The following is a 21,019-nucleotide window of genomic DNA, read 5'->3' as shown; positions in this document are numbered from 1 at the left end:
GTATTCTATCCACAGAATAAATAATTTCAAATATTCAATCACTTTTCAACATATGTAGAAATGCTTTTGAAGGGCTGGGGATATAGCTCAGTTGGCAGAGTGCTTGCCTTGCATGCACAATGCCCTGGGTTTGATCCTCAGCACTGGGGGGAAAAATGCTTTTGGAGTGAATTCTAAATTTTCAAAGTGTTGCTGAAACCATAACTGAGTATTTAGAATAAGGTCAGATATTTCTGGGGATGGGATAAATGGCAAGATGGTGAGTTTCAGGTATATCAATGTGCTATCTTCTATGTGGTTTTTGTTTTATCTATAAAGTGAGTTACTTATTAGACACTATGTCATGAAGGATACAGAGGTAGTGACCAAAACATTAGTTATGTGAGGGTAAAAGAAATTGAAGTTAAAGTGTAAAAAGACCGGGCATTGTAGAGTTTCTAAGCTGCAAGGCCTGAGTTAAAAAGTAAAGGACCAGGTATTGTTAAGTTCCTCTGCTACCCCCAAAACCTGAAATTCCTGTAGCTGTTAGGACAATACCCAAACTGCCCAGTAAATATTCCTCCTGACCCTCTGGTTGTTCAATAACCTAGGACCTTGTGTAGCCTGGCACGTAGGCATTCAGGCCCCAAAACCAATCAGTTTGAATGTATACCCTGCTTAGGAGTGACCAATCACCCCCACCCAATCTGTTCCCGCCAATGAATGTGCTAATCATGTCTCAGAGTTGTTGTTCAATTTTCCCGCACCTCATGATGATTTGTTCTGATGTATGCAAAGCCCCCACCCTCCTCAAAAAGTGTACTTAAGCACTGCTTAACCTCGGCTCTGGGCTCTGGGATGCTCTCCCTTCTTGAGTGAGCACGGAGCCTCAGCGTGCTGGATTGGATCCTCAATAAACCCCTTTTGCTATTGCATGAGTTGGTCACTTGGTGGTCTCTTCCTCCGACGTTCGCCAGACCCTTACAATTAGAATACAAATTTGTAGAAGCACAGTAGGTAGTATAAGAGAATGAAGATCTGGAATAGAGTCCAATGGGTACATCACTGCCTTCTTTGTGAGGGGAGATAATCAATGGAGTTAAACTACTACAGGTATCTTCCTGGTCCTTTTGGTACTGAGACTCATTTTTTGCTTCAGAACCTGGGTGCTGGTTTGGGCAGCTTCTAGATCTTTGTTAGTAGGAGATCATGTTGAGTCCATGTGTAGTTTTCACTTTTGCTCAAGGGCTTACTCAGTAACACTGGAGAGACAGTGGGAGAAGTTGGTCTATTCCACTTCCTTAGTGGGATCTTTGGGTAAGCATTCACATATTCTGTAGATAATCTGAGAATCTGGGTCCATTCATAGGGTTGTGTCCTGTCTTCAAACCTCACCTCGAATCTCATTCCTTCCAAAAAGTCAGACATCTGACAAAACCTTTAGCACATTCCAGTGAATCTCACAGATCTAACCTCAAACCATTGCTATTTACAAGTGAAGTAGACAAAAAGGTCTTGTTTCCACTCACAAGGAAGTTTTCCTTCTCTGTTGTCCCTCAGGGTATGAAACATTTCAGCTAACCCGGTTCAAGATTTTTCACTTTGTAGTCAGTTGTTCAGAGGCCGCCCTCTTGAAATCCTCAGTGTGGCTGGAGGAGGGGCAGCACTAGGTCAGAGTGGGCAAGCTGCAAGTGTGATCCACTTGCCTATGAAATTTATGCTTTTAAAATATTTGTGCTTTGTCTCTTTGATGATGATAGGTAACAGGGTGTACTCAATTATTGGTAAGGCAGATGAGATATCCTACTTACAATGGTCAGCTGGTGTCCCATGATCTGACCATTAGTCTCTGTCCAAGTCGAGGAGCCAGGTGTTTCTCACAAGGAGATCATTACTTGATGGAAAGGGCATGGCTTCTCTCCAAAGGCCTGGGGGCCCCCACGTGATTCTTGTACTGTGACTTGGCACTGGCTCCATTTGACATCTCTATTTGCTTTATGGGATATAGTAAGCACTATTTGAACTGAGGAGTCATAAAGGCCAAGTAACAGAGCTGCTTGAGCTATGGTTCAGACCAGATAGAAAGCGCTGTGATGGCTCTACTCCGAGTTGGCAGCTTTTCAGGTCATCCAAAATGGCCAGAGTAGCAAGAACATATATAACAATGTAGCCTCCCCAATCCAAAGAGGCCCACAGAATTTTTGGTTTCTTTTTCAATGAGAGGAGGTGGAAGTTTAATAACTTTAACACCATTTTGGAAGTGCCATCTCAACTTATCCCAAGTCATTGCACCCCCGGAAACTGAGATTGTGTATCCTGGTATTATCTTGAATTTTTCTCCTTCACATTGTATTTCCCTGGCATCTAGAATAACATTCCTCTTTTTATCATATAAAGGATCAGTGAGATATGACAGATGAGATCAGATCATATAGAATATTATCAAGGAATCCATGGACTAAATTTTAGTGAAGAGACAGGAAGTCTATATAATTGAGTCAGATGTATTTTTATCCCTGATGGGGGAGAAACAGGGATTTTGGTATCTGCCAACTTATGTGAAGAGAAAAGAGAATTTTCCTGATTAATAGCTATATATCAACTACTAGGGACCATGTTTAGTTTACTCAAGCAAAGAAACTTTATCTAGAACAGTAGGTACAGTTGGAGATGTGCTTCAAGAAACTTATGATAATCTACTGCTAATCTGTAAGGCCCGTCTGCCTGCTATACTGATCAAAGAGGTCAGCTAAAGGAGGATGAAAGTCACACCACCTCTGCATTTTCCAAGTCTTTGATAGTGGAGCTAGTGTTTGTGTTAGCAGTGAGTCCAAGAGATTTTGCTCGTGCAGTTCCATCTTTATACTCAACAGTTCAGGGAGTTAATGTGAGATTCTACCAAATTCCAGGTGTAACTATTTCAACTCTGCACTACCACCTGGTGATATAATTACATGATAGGTTTAGAGTTACACCAGGCATATGAGTAGGTGAACTTATCTGATATTATAATCCTCAATATAAATTGTGTACCAAAGAATGGGTCCTGAGGAATGAGCAGGTAGAGCTACTGTCAGTGAGATTCCTTTTCCTTTCTCCAATGTGTAGTTTCCATAAGGAAAGCCAGCAGGAGGATGTGCAGTATCTGTTTTCATAGTACGGCATGTTTCTACCTCAAAGGTGCCCGTCCTTTCCTTCAAGACTATAAAATGACTCAGATCAGAGAACTAGATAAGGAGCTTCTTAAATATCTTCCATTCTGTTTTTCCCCAACTTTTTAAATTATGGAAATCAAATAGGACTTCAATGGAATTTCAGTATTTCAATCTGAGGGAGCTTATGATTGGGTACCCACTGGAAATGATCATTAAACTTCAGATGATTTGCCTAATATGTTATTTTACATTTGTCTAGCTTGCATTGGATTTTTTTTTTCCCAGTTTGGGGACTGAACCCAAGGCCTTGCACATGCTAGGCAAATGCTGTACCACAGAGCAACACCCACAGCTTGGGTTTGATCATTAAATGCTAATATTCATCCTCTGTGACCCCAAAGTGTTGGTATTTCCCATGAAGTTGGGAAAGTAATTTCTGCTGCAGCAATCTCTGGCCTGCAGAAAAGAGCCAGGTGAGCTCTTATAAGGAAGACCTTTAAGCAAGGTGGGAAGAGGAGGCTTCTTTTGCCAGCAATAGACTCAGTGGTGGAAGAACTTAAAATTCATCTGATTCCTCCCATAAATCCTATTTCTAGTATTGGGGTCCTAGCCTTTTGAATTTTAGATAAAACGAAGATTTTTCTAAGATTTTCTTAGGCTTTACATTGAACTCACATTGTAAATTGGCCACCTCTGAGGTTGATCTTTGGGATGGTTTTGGGTTATCATAGGTTTGTAGGAGTAAGAAATAATTTTTAGGTAGCACTATAGAAAGACCTTCAGTGGTGGTTTGTATTCTTAGCAATTAATAGTGGGCTTTGAGCATATCCTCCTCTTCTTCAGGATATCAAATGCTACTGGCAATAACAGTCCCATCATCATTGTCCCTGTATTTCTTTATTTCTTGTAGGTAGTCACATGGTGCTGGGTCTTGTACAACCTTGCTGCAGTGAACTCTTCCCTTTAGGTGAACAGAGGAATTTCATCCACAAATACAGATACTGGCTATTCATTCCATTCAGGCCAGATGGTAGCTTCCAGATTGCCCTGTTTCCATAAGTGTCTGGTAAGATTCCTGATAAGGATATCTTCATCATCTAAATTCTGGGGTAGGTAAAATAATGCCTCCAAAGATATCCACATCCTAATTGCTGAGCTCCATGCATATGTCAGATTCTATAGTGAAGTAGAGTTAAGATTGCAGTTAGAATTAAGGTTGCTAATTAGTTCACTATAAAATCGGTAGATTATTCAGGTGGACTCAATGTCATCCCAAGGACCCTTAAAAGTGGAACAGGAAGGTTGAAGAAAGGAGTCAGGGTAAGCTGTGACAAAGAAAGAATGGTCATAGAAAGACAATGTTGCTGGCTTTCAAGATGGAGGGAAGAGGCCTCCAAAATACGGAAAAGGCAAGGAATGTACCCTCTTCTAGAACCTCCAACAAGGAACACAGCCCTGCTCACACCTTGATTTTAGGACTCTTACCTTCAGATGTGTAAGAGAATAAATTCATGTTGTTTTTAAGCTATCATAATATTTGTGCTAATTTGTTATCAACAGCAGCAATAGAAAACTGAACCAGAAGAAACTAAATGGGTATTTTAAGTAAAAGAGAGTTATTTAAAGAGTCGCATCAGATAGGTCTCAGAATCTCCAGGAGGGCTGGAGGACAAGCCAAGGAGGCTGCTCGTCAGAAGCCACACCATAATCTTCCCATAGACATGGCAACCTTCACCAGGAGTAGCCACTGCACCTGGTCCTGTTGGTACAAACACACTTTCCAGAGTGTAGAAAGAACTGCAGTCCCTCTCTATTCTTTCTGGAACCTGGATGTAGATGATGTCATGTGCCACCTTCTCCAGAAACGATTTTGTGCAGTGTCTACTTCTTTGGATTATTAATGTATTTTTCTTTATTTAGCTTTCTCTGATGATTCTTTGAAAGAATGATTTTATTTTTAATGAACAAGTAAACATCGTTACTACTTGATTTATGTTTATATTAATATGAGGATATATATTAATAAAATCATTGTGGAAATAAAAGTGTTTTTTTTTTTTTTGGTACCAGTAATTGAACCCAGAGGTGCTTAACCACTGAATCACATCTTCAGCCCTTTTAATTTTTTGTTTTGAGATGGAATCTCACTGAGTTGCATAGGTCCTTGACAAGTTGCTGAGGCTGGCTTTGAACCTGTGATCCTCCTATCTCAGCCTCTTGAGCCACTGGGATTATAGGTATGCACCACTACAGCACCTAGCAATTAAAGGGTCTTAAAAAAAACACTAAACATAGAACTACCATGTGATCCAGAAATTCTACCACTTGGGATATATCCAAAGGAAATGAAATTAGTATGTCAAAGAGATGGCTGCAGTCCCATGTTCATTATAGCGCTGTTCACAATAGCTAAAATACAGAAGCAATGAAAGTGTCCATCAGCTGATGAATGGATAAAGAAAGTATGGTCTTTATTTCTCCAATGGGGAACTATTCAGTCTTAATAAACAAGGATTCTGTCATTTGAGACAACATAGAAGAACCTGGAAAAATTATGGTCCATTAACTTCTAATCCAGACCCGGAAGTATGTCTGATTGTCTTGGCTGGAGTTTTATATTTGTACCATATCTGCAAGGCAGGTTGAAAAACTAAATATCTGGCACATTTAGCTTCTCTATGGGACTCATGCTCTTCCTCTAAAGTCATGGATTCCTCTCACATAAGAAGTTAGTTCAGCTACCAGGTTACTGAAAAGAATGAGTAATGTCAACTATGGTGCCTACAATCCCAAAAGACAAAGAGACCCTCAGAATGTGTTTCAGTCTCTGAAAGTGACTCAGATTGGCCTTGCTTGGATCCTTTTGATAGACCCTGGAACCAATTACTGTTTAAGGTGAGTAGGAATCTACTGACAGTCCTTTCTGGAAATATACATATATATCTTTCATATCTTTCCATTCAGGACTTTAGGATAAGATTCCTTATCAAAAGGAAAGGTTTTTCTGATACCAGAGGTAGAAGAAAAGAGAAAGAAGGAAGAGCAAGCCAAACCCTACTGTACAGTGAAAAGAACTTCTAATTAGAGCTGGATATATTAATTTAGTTAAATCTCAGCTATGAAAGTAAAGGGGAGTAAAGCCAGGGTCAGATATCAAAAGGATGAAGGGAAGATCAGTGGAGGAGAAGAAGATGGGGAAGGCAAGGAAATGCGGAATGAATTTAACAGAGTTGTGCCATGTGCTCATATAAATATGCCACAGTGAATTCCACCTTTATGTATATCTGTAAAGCAGCAGTTAAAATAAATACATACATAAATAAATGTAAGAAAGATTAGTAGAGGAAGGGAAATAGGGGAAGGAAAGGAGAGGAAAAGTGGGGGCAAGGAGTGGGTGGTTGCTGGAACCTGGAATGGAGTATATAAGAGTCCATGCATGTGTGATTGTTTACAAAATGAACCAAACTATTATGTACAACTATGCACTAGTAATAATAATGCACTAATAAAAGCAAAACAAAAAAAAAATCTCAGCTATATTGCATGCTAGTTTTCAAAGTCAAATTTACTGCAAGTCAAGAATACTGGTTCTGGTGCCAGGTTCCTTCTGGTGCAGATCTGTCATTTACTTACCATGTGATTTTGCTTTTATTCCTCATTTGTATACTGGTATAGAATCATATGTAGCAGTCACTGTGATGAACTTAGAATAGGTCTGGTACAAAATAATAGCCATTATTAATTATTACAAAGAATTTGAACTTACTTTCATGTAAGTAATCTAATGTAGTTTTCAAAATCTTGCTTTTGCTAATAGTGATGCAGGTGTGGGTTGTGAGAGGGGGACCAAAAATATTAGTAAAAAACAATTTAAATAGGGCTGGAGTTGGAGTTGAGTGGCAGAGTGCTTTCCTAGCATGTATGAGACACTGGGTTCCATCTTCAGCACCACATAAAAATAAATATATAAAATAAAGGTATTGTGTCTATCTATAACCAAAAAATTAAAAAATTAAAAAAATTAAATAGTCTCTTAAAGACATAAATTCAGTCAGTTTAAAATTCAGACTTCTTATTAAGCTGTTTTCTTTATTTCATGAGGTCTCTTTGCCTCATTTCCTTCCTAATATAAACTGGGTGCAGGGAGAAACTGTGGATCATCATGCTGATAGGCGGGACTTAGGCTCTGTGCCGTCTTCTGTCTTCTGAGTTCTCATATTGGGATGGCTGGTCACTCTTGTCCCTGGGCATCTTGTGGTAGCCATGGAGATATGGCTAGATCTGCCTTGATTTTGGCATCAAACTGGTACTTCCCTGAAGACTGGATTCTGCCACAGCTTCTAGACACAAAGGCCCTGTTCATCATGGCCTGTCACCTGAATTCAGGCTGCTTTGCCTCAATCTCCCTGGATGCCCAGGAAGTCCGTCTTAGGGTGTGAGGCACCATCTGCAGCCATTTCTACACTATTGATCCTGCACCTTGTTGAAAATGGCATGCCAAATACTAGTCTTATTTAAGAAGTTTGCAATATTTTTGACTGTTATGTTGAGGAATAAGTCCTTCTGTGTATGGATTCTTGTAGCTATTTGGGTGTTTTTATTCCTGCTTCTATCCCAACCCTGGGTTTTGATCCTAAGAGAACAGGCAGGATACCCGAGACTAAACTTATTTTTTTTCTCATTATCTCTTCTTGACTTCAGCTTTCTCAGTGACTGAAGTTATTTATTTCTCTCGAGTTGGGAGTTATATCAGATACTGTGCTCTCTCTGACTTTATTTCCATGATTAATCTTTCTGACTCCTGTTCTGAGTATTTCAAGGGAATCTTTGGAAATTTCTGTGTCCTCTCAACAAACCCTGGTTATCAAAAATGAAAATGGAACTACAAGTATCATATGGAAGTGAAAACTGAGCTTTGTTCTTTTATTCATCCCCAAGTATTAAATGGTCTTGATTTTACTGGGTAGGGAGTACCAAAATATAGTTAAATATATTTCAGCTATTATCTCCACTCTACCAGCTATATATCAGTTAATAAATAAATGATAGTTAGTATGGTTACCTTATATAAATATACTTGTTCAAATAAAACCAACAAATTATGCTTAACTTTATGCATAAGTATTAGAGTTGATTAGCAATGTACTAGAACTCAATGTTATTTATTTGCTCAACAAATATACTATATCCTAGGAATTATTCTAGTGTTGCACAACTCCTTTGTTAAAGTTTAGACCAAATAAGTGACATGGCTTTTAACAGTGGAATATTCTACAAGCATCCCAGGTTCTTCAGTATTTTAAGTTAAGAGTCAACCAAGATGGACCAGGTACACAAGAAATCTACCTGTTCACAGTAAGTTTTTCACACAATGTCCCAGTCCAGTGAGGTTGAATTACTTCCTCTGAACCCCACCCACTATTATCTAGGAGCACAGTGAATGGGTATAACACTGCATATATTTTTCCTTGACTAGGCCCAAGCCTGCACGCTTGGCAGGTTCACAGGTTTCCTGTTGGCTTCCTTCTCCATGTCACTCAACCTGGCCATAAGCTCTGACATAGGCCATGGTAGCAGATTCAACATATTACATTGAACCAATGGGACATGCCATTTGGCTGGCGGATTTTTAAAAAGGAAGGCCATGGGTCGGCAGGATTGGTATCTGTCTCTCACTGGGGAGAGACAGATACCAATTTTGCAGAGTCCTGAAAATGTATTTTTGAACTGTTGTTTTCTGTAAATCATGGTGTGATTAGACTATAAATTGTCAATGATATGCATTAAGAAAGCAGATAATTAGAAAACATTTGGAGAATTGGAAGATTAAAATAACCTGGAAGGAAAAAAAATTGAGAAAACAGGTAACTAGAAACACCTTGGTTATAAAGTATGTATCTGTGTAGATCATATACCATGGCTTTTAATAAGATAAGGTACATATCAACTTATATAATATATAACTTAATTTTACCAGTTCTCAGTAATGAAAAAAAATAACCAATTTTCCAGAGATCATATGACTTTTTTTTGGTTTGTGAGGGAGATTTTTAGTGTTTTTTGCTGTGTGAAATGGCAATTCTTTTAATGTGCAAAAGAAACTTTTAGAAAGATAGCAGCAGATATGTCAAGATAAAACTGAAGATGCTTGCCCGTGAAGGAAAATGTCACATAAAACCAGATTGGTTTGTAAATGCAAAAGTTTCTTCTTATAGCTCTTTTGAACCTATTGAAAAACATTTTCCTGAGAAAACTCACTGAGGTAGTTCACCAGTTGTGATGTTATCTATTGCATTATCCACCATGAGGCCTGATTCCTGGAAAATCATTTCAAATTATCTGCTTCTGGGAATAAGTCAAATGCCTGAGAGATTCTATAGAACCAAGATGACTAAGATATTTTCCAGTTTTGGGGCTGATTCTTCATGCAGAAGATATGTTCTTAAGGAACTCTTTGAAATTTTATATCTGTAATCACATTTTCTGCCTACCAAGGGATCTTATTATTTAGAGGAAGTCCCAAGCAGGTATCCTGAGCAAAAATTATCTTTCTGATCACAACCTAATGTAGCCATTTTTATGTTTTTTTCCTTAAAAATTGGATATACATGTTTTATATTTCCCATAAAATATTTGAAAATTCTAGATTTCTATTTATTAAGGTACACAGTGCCCAGATTCTAACTGCACAGTTTGATGGGTTTTGACAAACATATGCATGTTATGTGATCAACAGCCCAAGAAAAAACTAGAAACTTTCTATCAACTTATGAAGTTTTTTAAATGCATTTTTGCAGTTAGTCTCTTCACCTCCCAACCACTGTTCTGATTTCTATTACTATAGTTTAATTTATCCTATTGAATTTTATATGTGTCTTATGCCTGAATTCTTTTGCTTTACAAAGTATTTTTGAGATTTTTTTGGTTCATCATGTATGGGCACATTAGTTCTTTCTTCCTAATTGCTGAGAGCATCTCATTGTATGATTCTGTCACAATCTATTTGGACATTCTGCTATTGACAGACATTTTGATTGTTTCCAGTTTTTGTCTATTATGAATAAAGCTGCTCAGTAAAATATTTTTCTGTTTTCTTTTGTCCTGGGCAAATTCCTAGCAGCAGAATTATTTGATCATGGAGTAGGTGTGTGTATAATTTATAAAGAAGCTTTTGGTGTCTTAAAGGAGGCTGCATTTTTCTTTGTCATCATTTGTCATCGCTAGTGACAAAGAAGTTCCACTTGTTTTAAATCCTTGCTAATATTTATATTGTTACTTAAAGAGTTTTAGCTATTTAGGAGGGTATATTGTAGTAACTTAATGTGGTTCTAATTTGCATTTTTCTAATGACTAATGTTGAGCACCTTTTCATGTGGTTCTTGTTCATTTGTATGTCTAGTATGTCAAATAAGTAATGTGGCTTTTAACAGTGAAATTTTCTAAAAAAGCATTCTTCTTCAGTATTTCAAATCAGATGTGACCCAAGATAGACCAGGCATACACTAAATCTACATAGTGTATTTTCAAGTGTTGCCCATTAAAAAAACTGAGTTATCTTTTTATTATCATTTTGTGAATGCTTTTTATATATAGTAGTCACCCCTTATCTGTAGTTTCCCTTTCCATAGTTTCAGTTATCCATGGTCAACTTCACATTCAAAATATTACATGGAAAACTCCAGAAAGAAATGATTTGGGGCTGTGGTTGTGGCTCAGTGGTAGAGTATCAGCTTAGCATGTTCGAGGCGCTGGGTTCAATCCTTAGCACCACATGAAATAAATAAATGTATGTGTCCATCTACAACCAAAAAAAATTAAAGAAAAGAAATTATTTGTAAGTTTTAAATTGTGTCATGTTCTGAGTAGTCTGATTAAATCTTGTGCTTTCCCATTCCTTCCTGTCTTGGAAGTTCACCCCTTTGCCTGGCTTACCCATGCTGCCTGCCATCTTGGTTATCAGACCAGCTCTGATGGTATTACAGCGCTGCATTCAATAACCCTTATTTTCCTTAATAATTCTTACAAAACATGAGAATAGTGATTATAACAGTATATTGCTATGATTGTTCTACCTTATTTTTAGTTGTTAATCTCTTACTGTGCCTAATTTATAAATGAAACTTTTATAATAAATATGTAAACATAGGAAAAAATATAGTGCATGTTGGACAGGGTTTGCACTACCCACTGTTTCAGGCCTCCATGGGGGGTTGTGTAGAGCATAGAAAGTATCCTTCATGGATAAGGAGGACCACTGTATTCTGGATAAAAGTCCTTTGTCAGATATGTGTTACAGTTATTTTCCTCACTTTGCTTGTTATTTATTCATTTTCTCAATGTGCTTTTGATGTACAGTAATTTTTAATTTTAATGAAGTCCAGGTGATAGTTTTTCACTTATGGTTAGAAACATTTTAACTTCTTTATAAAAATTTTTATCGATTCTGTGATCTTCTGACCTATCCTATGATTTCTTCCACAGGCTTTGTAGTTTTAGTTTTTATGATGAATCTTTAATTTTTTGTATGATGTGAAATAAAAGTACAGGCTATTTTTTTTTCCAAATGGATATGCAGTTTTTCTAGCACCATTTGTTGAAAAGATATTTTCCTTCATTCAGTTGACACCTTTATCAACAAGCAGTTTTCTATGAAACATGGGTCTAGTTTTGGACTCTATTCTAGTCTACTGATTGATTCGTCCATGTGTACACTAATATTAGATCATCTTAATTTATTATAGCTTATAGTAAACCTTGAAATTGGTAGTATAAGTACTTTAATTGTGCTTTAGAAAATTGTTTTGGATATTTTCAATTCTTTTTATTTTCATATATACTTTTAGAACCAGTTTTTTCAACCCCTGTTCATCCCCTCCAGCATGAACTCAGGGACCCACAACATGGCAGGGAAGTCTTCTACCACTGAGCTACATCTCCAGCCCTAGTTTTTATTCCAAAAAACCAGGTAGGGTTTTGAATTTGATTAAATTAATAGATTTGGGAGAAAATGGCCATATTAAAATTGGTGATTAAAACAGATTGAAAATGAAGTTGTACAATATAGTAGCATTATATCTCTCATTTATTTAGATCTTTGTGTTCTCTCAGCAATATTTTATGGTTGTCACTATAGAAGTCTTTCCCATTTTTTTGTTTAATTAATTCTTAAAATTTTTACAATTCTTAAGACATTGTAAAAGGTATTTGGAATTTTTCATTTCTCAAATTTTTCTGCTAGTATATAGAAATATAACTACTTTTGCCATATGGACTTTGTAGCCAAAAACCTGGCAAAGTTATATCTAGTAGTTATATTTATCTCTGTAGATTCTTTAGGATTTTCTATGTAAAAGCCCATGTCATCTACAAATAATTTAAAATTTTCTAATATTTATATCTTTAATTCTTTTTCTTGCTTATTTCATTAATGACAACTTCCACTTCAAAGTTAAATAAGAGAGCCATTTTTACCTTGTTCCTGATCTTGGAAGAACTGTCTTAATTTTTCACTGTAAGCGTAATGTTAGTGGCTTTGGTTTCTGTTGATTTTACAGATGCATTTTATCATATTAAGGATGCTCCCATTCTGTCCTGGTTTTCCAAATTAAAGGATTTGGATTTGCTGTGTTCTTTATGTTTTTAACAAGGTACTGTTATGATGAGTTACATATTATCTCTGGTCACTTTCCTAGCCCTAATGATTAAATGATTATTATTAACATTCTCATGTTAATGCAACTAATAAAAAAATGATTGGCTATAAAATGCTTTCTGTCCATTTCTCTCATCTGCATCGCCCCGTCTTCTTGCTTTTCCATGCGATATCATTTGTGTTGGTGGGCACAGGGGCTTCATTTGCTGTTAGTAATCAGTTTTCTTCAAACCAGGCAGGACTGAGACCAATGCAGAGTAGCAGTGAGAGTCATTTGTCCATTTCAGGTTATGTGAGCAAGAAGAATCAGTTGCCTCTCCCTATGGAATTTCCAGATGGTGAAATTCAGTGGTTTCAGATGGTGTCATCTTGCTAAGAATTGTGGGGTTTATTTCTCCTCAGTTGTCTTTATTTTCATTATTTTTACACAGAGAAGAGTTCTACAGCATCTTGATTTGAAAAGTTGGAAATTCACTGAGCTGAAAGTTCTAGTCTGGGAGTCAGGAGAGAGCTACTTTCTGTTTGTTTGAAGTTCCAACTGTATGACTTAAAGCAAAACTTTTAGAACAAAGATAATAATGTTCATCCTCAATTACAGATCATGGCATTTTACAACTGGATGTGTCCCCACAGGTTATCTGGCCTTGCCTTTATGTGGCCTGAGGGGCTGAATGACTTGCTGATGGACATCAAGCCCTGGACTCTTTTTACCAGTCCAGTGTGATTTTTACTCAAATGTGGTGAATTTAGAAAGAATCCAAGTTTCCAAAATAATGAGTCCTTATATCTACTAAATGATTCAGAACATTTTAAAAAAACACATGAATTTCAAAGAGCAGTGCTTATCTTTCATAACTGAGTTTATATTCAAGCAAATATGTCAAAAAAGCCCTACAGATCTTTGTCAAGTACAAAATAATCTGATTTAAGGAAGATATCACATATCTTATTATATATCATTTGTCCCCTTTATTATCAATTGTTATGGCTTGGATACATGGTGTCCTGCAAAAGCCTCTGTTATTGAAGGAATGCTCATCAGTGAAACAGTTAGCTTATGAGAGCTATAACCTCATCACTCCATCCTAGTTTGAATGAACTAACTGGGTGGTAACTGTGAGCAGGTGAGGTATGGCTGGAGGAGGCGGGTAACTGGGGAATGTCCTGCAAGGGTTCACCTTCCCTTTAGCCCCTTCCTTCTCTCCCTCCTCTCTCTCTCTCTGGTTTCTCAGCCACTATGAGCTGAGCAGATTTCCTGCACCAAGTGCTTCCACCATGATGTTCTGCCTCACTTTGGGCCCAGAGAATTGGAGTCAACCAATCTTGGACTCTGAAATCATGAGCCAAAATAAAGTTTTTCTCCTCTAAGTTGTTGTCATTTATTTTGGTCACAGTGGAGAAAAGCTGACTAACACACCGATCTTAATTTTTTTTTTAAATTTTATAGATTACAAATGTTTCATTTGATCATCATCACAAATAGCATATAAAAACAACAGCCAACATTTATCAAGTGCTTTAGATCTATTTAACACAACTGTAATTATTATTCTCATTTTATAGATGAAGAAACCAAGGCACAGAGTTAATTTGCTCAAGGTCAGACACCCTGAGGAGGCAGAGCTGGTATTGGCCCTAGAGTTCATGACTTTAGCCACTGCCCCTAGGCTGTAACATATCCCAGGTGGCAGGACAAAGGTATAGGTTGTTCTTTATGTTTTAATCATGAATTGGCTCTTCATTTTTTCCAGTGCTATTATTTACATAGACCTCTTTACCCAAGTATGCTTTGCAAGGCCATGTGATACATTTTACAACTCATCACTGGCCTAAGGAGTCATGGAGAACCGTTTCAAGGTATTAGATAAAATCAAGATAAATTTTCTTTTAACTAAAATGAAGTAAAATCTTTAGTGATCATTTTTTTGATCACTAAAGTAAGTCATCTTTCTTTCTGTATACTTTCTACTTCAGCAATTTCTATTGCAAATAGGTCTTTCCTTTGTTATCCCATTCAACTTAATAGAATCTACATTGGGAAAAATATTAATTTATAATTTCATATAATTTTTCTATATGATAAAAAGGCAAGCAAATAGAAGGGTGGAGATGAACACAAATGTTATGGATTTAATGTAGATGGAAAGGAATGAATTTAGGAGGATGGGGCAGGACAAGAAACAGAGGCTTGCAGGTGGAGGTAATGAGTTTAGTTGTGTGTTTAATATTGCTTATTATGCATGAAGCACTTACCATGGGCTAGGTGCTCTGTGATTATATTCCAACAATCTCATGAAGTGGGTGCCATCTTATTCTCATTCAGTAGATGTGGAAACCCAAGCTTAGGAAGGAGTCAGCAGCCAAGAATTATAACAAGTAGAGGCAGTGCTGGGACTTGAACCATGCTCTACTTGGCACTAAGGAGTGTGTTCCTAGTCATCTGCTAGTTTGCCTGCAAGTCACCTTCTCTCTATCACCTGTGGAGATGTGCACCAGACAGTATAAACTCTAAGTCCGAAATTCAGGTTTAGAGATGAATATATAGACAACTGTTGCGTGGAAGGAGCCCTGGAGTTGGAGACAAGCTGAAAAGAAGACAAAGACAATTAGCCCACTTGGCTGAATTTACATGTGATGTACGGTTCATGGCAGGGAAGGAAAGAACTGCGGGGACACTGGTGTCCAGGCTCAGGAAGGTGTTAGCTAGTCTTCTGTTACAAAGTTTATTGCAGTCACATGGAGTCATGAGGATGGACTGTGAGATTTATAGACTTAGGACTTTTAAAAACAAGCTTAAGGCAGATCATCGGCTTCAGTCATCACTTAAAATATACGGCACAAAGAAATAGCACTCAGAATGTGCTTAACGCCATTCCACCAAGGAAAGCCAATTTTGAAAAGACTTTATTTCTGTCTAATAAGGGTTTTATGACAACTATTAAAACTGAAGAAATGGCCCTGTTTAGAAAGAGTTCATTATACCCAATAAACATAGACTACACCTATAAAGCTATCTGTCTCCATTCAGCTGACACACACTAGGACGATATAACAGAATGGATTGTTTTTATATTCTATTTATAGTTGTCCATACACCACAGCTGCCTAGTACATGCTGAGCCCTGAATGAACCTCCGAGACACCTTCTCTTATCTGGGGATAACACTGTGGACTCTCTAGTTTGAATCTGAGCAAGCACCCCTACCGGCTAGTACCATACAGAAATGGCAGCATCCCAGTCTTGGCTTGCTGGAGTTCAGGCCTTACCCCCAGCTGGGATTAAGAGCTCTGTAGCCTTGATCTTAAAAGGAATAAAATGAAATGTAGAAAAAAAGAAGTGTCTGGTTATCTTCTGTGACTTTAAAGTTTTTTAGACTTGAATTTCAGTGAAGTCCCACATATTTTTCAGCCCCCACTTTCCATTAAACTAATCCACAGATAGTTTTCTTCATTTTTCTTATATTGTCCTCTTTTATACAGGGCGTTGAGACATTAATTAAAACCAGTATCTAGTTATATTTTTCCGTCTATCCTATTTTTTTTTTTTAATTCTTAAGGAAAAAAATGCTTATATCCCCAAAGCACTTGAGGTTTGTCTGTCTCTAAGTAACAACCTAAAACAAGGGTTTTACTTTTTTTCTCTTCACTTTTATTTTTGGTAAGAGATGTTTTGGGTTAGACAGTCTTGAGTTTTATTGTAGCTCTATTAGGGACTGGCAGTGGAATGATGGAAAAAATTCTCAGGTACTCTGATCCTCAGTTTCCTCATCTGTGGAATGGGGACCCTAATGCTTCAGATTGTGAAGATGCAATGAGATATCTCTTCCATTCCTGTTTCCTGGTAACTAGTAGGCATCTGATACTTTTGTGTCTTTCTTATCTTCTCTCCTTCTCTTTATAACTTCTACAGGATAAGATAGAGCAAGGATCATCATTTTGGGTCTGGGTTGGATCTTCAGAGGGGCATAGGGAAGATTTTTCTCTGGTTCTTCCTCTGACACATCTTCTTCAATCTCCATGCAACCCTTGATAAGCCACCTTGATTGAAGTTGTTCTCTATTGGGCAATTTTGCATATTTCCCTCAAATTCTTTTTCTTGCTTTCCCCATTTCTTTGCTGTTTAGATCAGACTCGAAGATCGCTACATTTACAAAATGCAGAACAAAAAATAATGACAGCTAAAGGGGTGGGAGTTAAGACTGTCCATGTACTACCATTCTGCATGCATCTAGAACTGGAAAGACCATGGGTATATCACACAAGCTTTGCCTGTTAAAACAGTTCTTCAGGATGAAGGTGCTCTGTACCAGCTTACACAGCTGGATGACATTCTCATGCTTAGCACCTTTCCCTAGAGGCAGAGGTGAGACAAATTGTGGGTCATTGACAACTCTTAGCACCTCCAACTATCTCTTTCTCCTTCACATGAAATGAAAGTGAGTTTGAGCAGGTGATTATGGGTATAGCCTTACATCAATCCTGTCTATAAGGAAAGCAAATCATCCTTACTACTTTGTACTTAGAAACAAAAAACAATTCATTTATCTCATTCCTCACAACCAGTTGCACCCTGGGTCTCAATTCTGTGGTTGATTGAAAGACTTGCCAATCATCTATAAATTAAGGTGGTTAAGTTGGTGATTTCTAAGGTCGCTTTCTGCTTTAATATTCTGTCTTTCATCCACATCGTGCCACAAGGTTCCAGATCATACTGGTGATGAATGCCCATGTTGCATCCAAGAGATCTAGAGTGGTGGGCTGACTTGTGCCCCCCACCCCATATATGTTCAAATTCTAACTCCTGGGGCTGGGGATGTGGCTCAAGCGGTAGGGCGCTCGCCTGGCATGCCTGCGGCCCGGGTTCGATCCTCAGCACCACGTACAAACAAAGATGTTGTATCAGCCGATAACTAAAAAATAAATATTAAAAAAAAATTTCTAACTCCTGGTAAATGTGAATATAACATTACTGAAAAATTGTGTTTTTCAAATATAATCAAGTTAAGATGAGATCTTACTGGATTACAGTGGGCCTCAATTCAATGACTTGTATCCATATAAGAAGAGAAAAATTTGGACATGGACCTAAACACGGAGAGAACAGCATGTGACAGTGATAATAGAGATTAAAGTGATATACCTCACAAGCCAAAGAGCACCAGGAGTTGCCAGTAACTGCCAGAGTGGTAAGAAAGGCATACAACAGATTCTCAGAATCCTTGGAAGGAACCAGCCATGCTAACACTTTGATATTGGACTTCTAGCTTCCAGAACTTGAAGACAATAAATTTAACACCAGTTTGTGGTAATTTGTTAAGGCAACTCAAGGAAAATAATATGCCTGGAAAACTTCAGCTATTAGAAACTAATGTAATTGAGTTACACTTAAAGTTTTGTGTTCAGTTGTCTCTTTCAGGTACTCTGTAATAGAACATGTCTCTCCAGAGGCTACATGTGGAAATAAATCTACACTGTGGAATTTCTGGCTTTTCCACAGGGGAAGCCCAAAGTCTTTCTGATCTTTCTAGGGCACTTTTCCATTTGCCATGAATTCTCCTGACCAGCTCCTATTGTGGCTCTTGTGTGGGAATTATTTCTAACTTAGACTGGGACTGAGAAAAGATTTTAGAAAACAATTCTTGACTCCCTTTAACTGATGTAATTTTAATTTATAATTTTCATGTCAGGGTGATTACCAGGAAATTATTAAAAAAAAAACATTACCCAACAGTCTTATGACAATGTCATTATGTTGATGGGGTAATTTGTCCCTTTAGAAAGAACTATTCCTTGAATAATTATTTTGGGTACTAAGTGACAGGCTCAGACTATTTTGGGACTCTGTGGCCTTGCCTCATGACATGCATTTACCTTGAGGATAATGCATGTGGCAGGTATTGGCCGTGACTCATTCTTCTAGCATTTGCTAAGCTGTTCATGGTTTCAGCAGACAGAGGCATATGCCAAGCAAGGCTTGGAAGACTCGCTGACAGTGTGATTGTTACACAAACCTGGCATGAAGGATTGTCCTTATTCCTTACTAAGCATCTTTTCACTCAAACTAGATTTTTAATTATTTTATTTTATTTGGCAACAGTCCAGGAAATTCACTAGCTGTGGGGGAAATTAATGATAGCCAGATACTACATTTGATAGCTTTATATAAGTCTTCCAATTTGAAGCTCCCTCGCTTAACCTTATTTAAACCTGTATTAGCTTATCTTTATTTCTGGTTCCTAAAATTCAGCTTTAGCAAATGACTTATTAATTTGTACAAAAGGAACATAGAGATGAGGATTATCTCAATATATTTAAAAATACCTATCTAATTCTTTCAAATTTTACAGAATACTATGCATTTTCAGGATGAAAATAATGTTCAAAATATTTCAGCTTCCATCTTGCTTTCCCCTTTTCCCCAAAATGACCTGAATCAAGAATCTGTTGCATCTCTCATCTCACCTTTATGTGGCCTGGAAGCCAAAATTTCCATAAGTTCTCTGTTTCAAACCCATAGTTAATCTCTGAGTGCCATTGTTCAATATTTAAGAGATGGAAATGCTATTTTAATAATAGTTCCATTTGAATGGCCAAAGCACCATGAAAGCCAGGGAATGCCCAAGGCTTACTGTACCTCAAAAGGTGTGAATGCTTGTTTTTACAAGGTGATTCTTACTATCTCTGTTTTATATGAAGAAATTCATGTAGAGACAGGCTAAACTTCCTGTTCCCCAGTACATAAAACAGCAGCAAACCAAAACTGTTCTATTCCAAAGGCCACTGATTTCATGTCAAGAGTTGATGGTTTGAAAATCGATTCTTACAAAAAAATTGGGACAAAATCTTAGAGCATAAGGCAATGCTACTAAATAATGAATTGTATTTGTCTTGGCCAATACACACTTTAATTTCTTTAGTGGCTATTAGTTACAATTTTTTTAGCTCCTTAGTTCTTTTAAAAATGTGAAAAAAAAATTTCTCAAGACATAAAGCCCAAAGCAAAACACAGTGCTTTTTTTTCTTGATAACAGCATTTTCTAGAAGTTGTTTCCCTGCTGTCAGAGTGTGATAAAAGGCTTAAATTTAAATTTGACTGAAGACTTACTTGGACATTACCCAGCTGAAATGTTTCATTAAATTAACAACATATCCCCAAGCCCGAAAGAAAAAAGCAAGCTAATCCTCCAAGTCAGTAGTTGTCCCATAACCTGCAGATGTGTAAGGACCACAAACATCAGCTTAAGATAATTTTTCCATTTTTCTCAAGTTTTAAGATGGCAACTGTCTGGGGATTTCATTTTTCAAAACTGTCAAGAATTTTAGTGGATATGAGGAGAGAATCCTGAAGATAAAGTTTATTGATATGTGTTTGTGTTCACATAAAATACTAAATGGAATTTTGACTGGCAGAAGACATAATAATGCTTTTATACATTCAATAAATGAGAATTTCCACTTAATGAAAATAGTAAAACTTAGTATGATATTTTTAAGTTCATAAAGTGCATATAAAAAATCTACACAGTCATCCTGTAAGGCAGCTGAGTTGAGTCATGGTGACACCAACACGATACAAACATACATATGCACAAAAATATACACACACAAACACACACATGTTCAATTTTCCCATGTATAAAAAGACCCCAAACCTAACATCTCTTCAAATTATTTACCTCTATCTCACACTTTGTTCACTTCTAAAATTCTTGAAAAGGTGAGTATTCCCATAACAATCAATTCCTTGCTATAATACCACACGAAACCCGGCTTAATCTACCATTATGGAAAAACTCTGAATTATTAGTGATTTTCTTGCTGCCAAATTGAGTGGATTTTTCTCCCTATTTACCAGCCAAAGCTCTTTGTGCCATTTGATTCTGTTGGTTAGCCCCACATTTCCCTCGTTTAGTCTTCCCTTGAAGCATTCTTTGCCAGGCCTTCTAGGACAATGCAATTTTTCTCCCACTCCTACGACTTCTATCTTGGATATCTTTACTGGTTCTTCCTTCTCTTCTGGAAAATGGACACATTCCCAAGGAGTGTGTCTGGCATCTTTTTCTCTTTTATTCTGAGTTTTCCTCCTCAATTTTATGTGTTTCTGTTCATCCTTCTTGCCCACTGTCTACAATAGCCACCCATGTCCCACCCTTGTCCCCCTCTCTCCTAGTTGATGCCTATGCCTTCCAGCTGGGCTACAGACTGTGATTACCTGGTTTTCTGTCCACAATCA

The sequence above is a fragment of the Callospermophilus lateralis genome, chromosome 13, assembly GCF_048772815.1.
Source record: "Callospermophilus lateralis isolate mCalLat2 chromosome 13, mCalLat2.hap1, whole genome shotgun sequence".
Lineage (NCBI taxonomy): Eukaryota > Metazoa > Chordata > Mammalia > Rodentia > Sciuridae > Callospermophilus > Callospermophilus lateralis.
Note: the sequence above shows the minus strand (reverse complement) of the source record.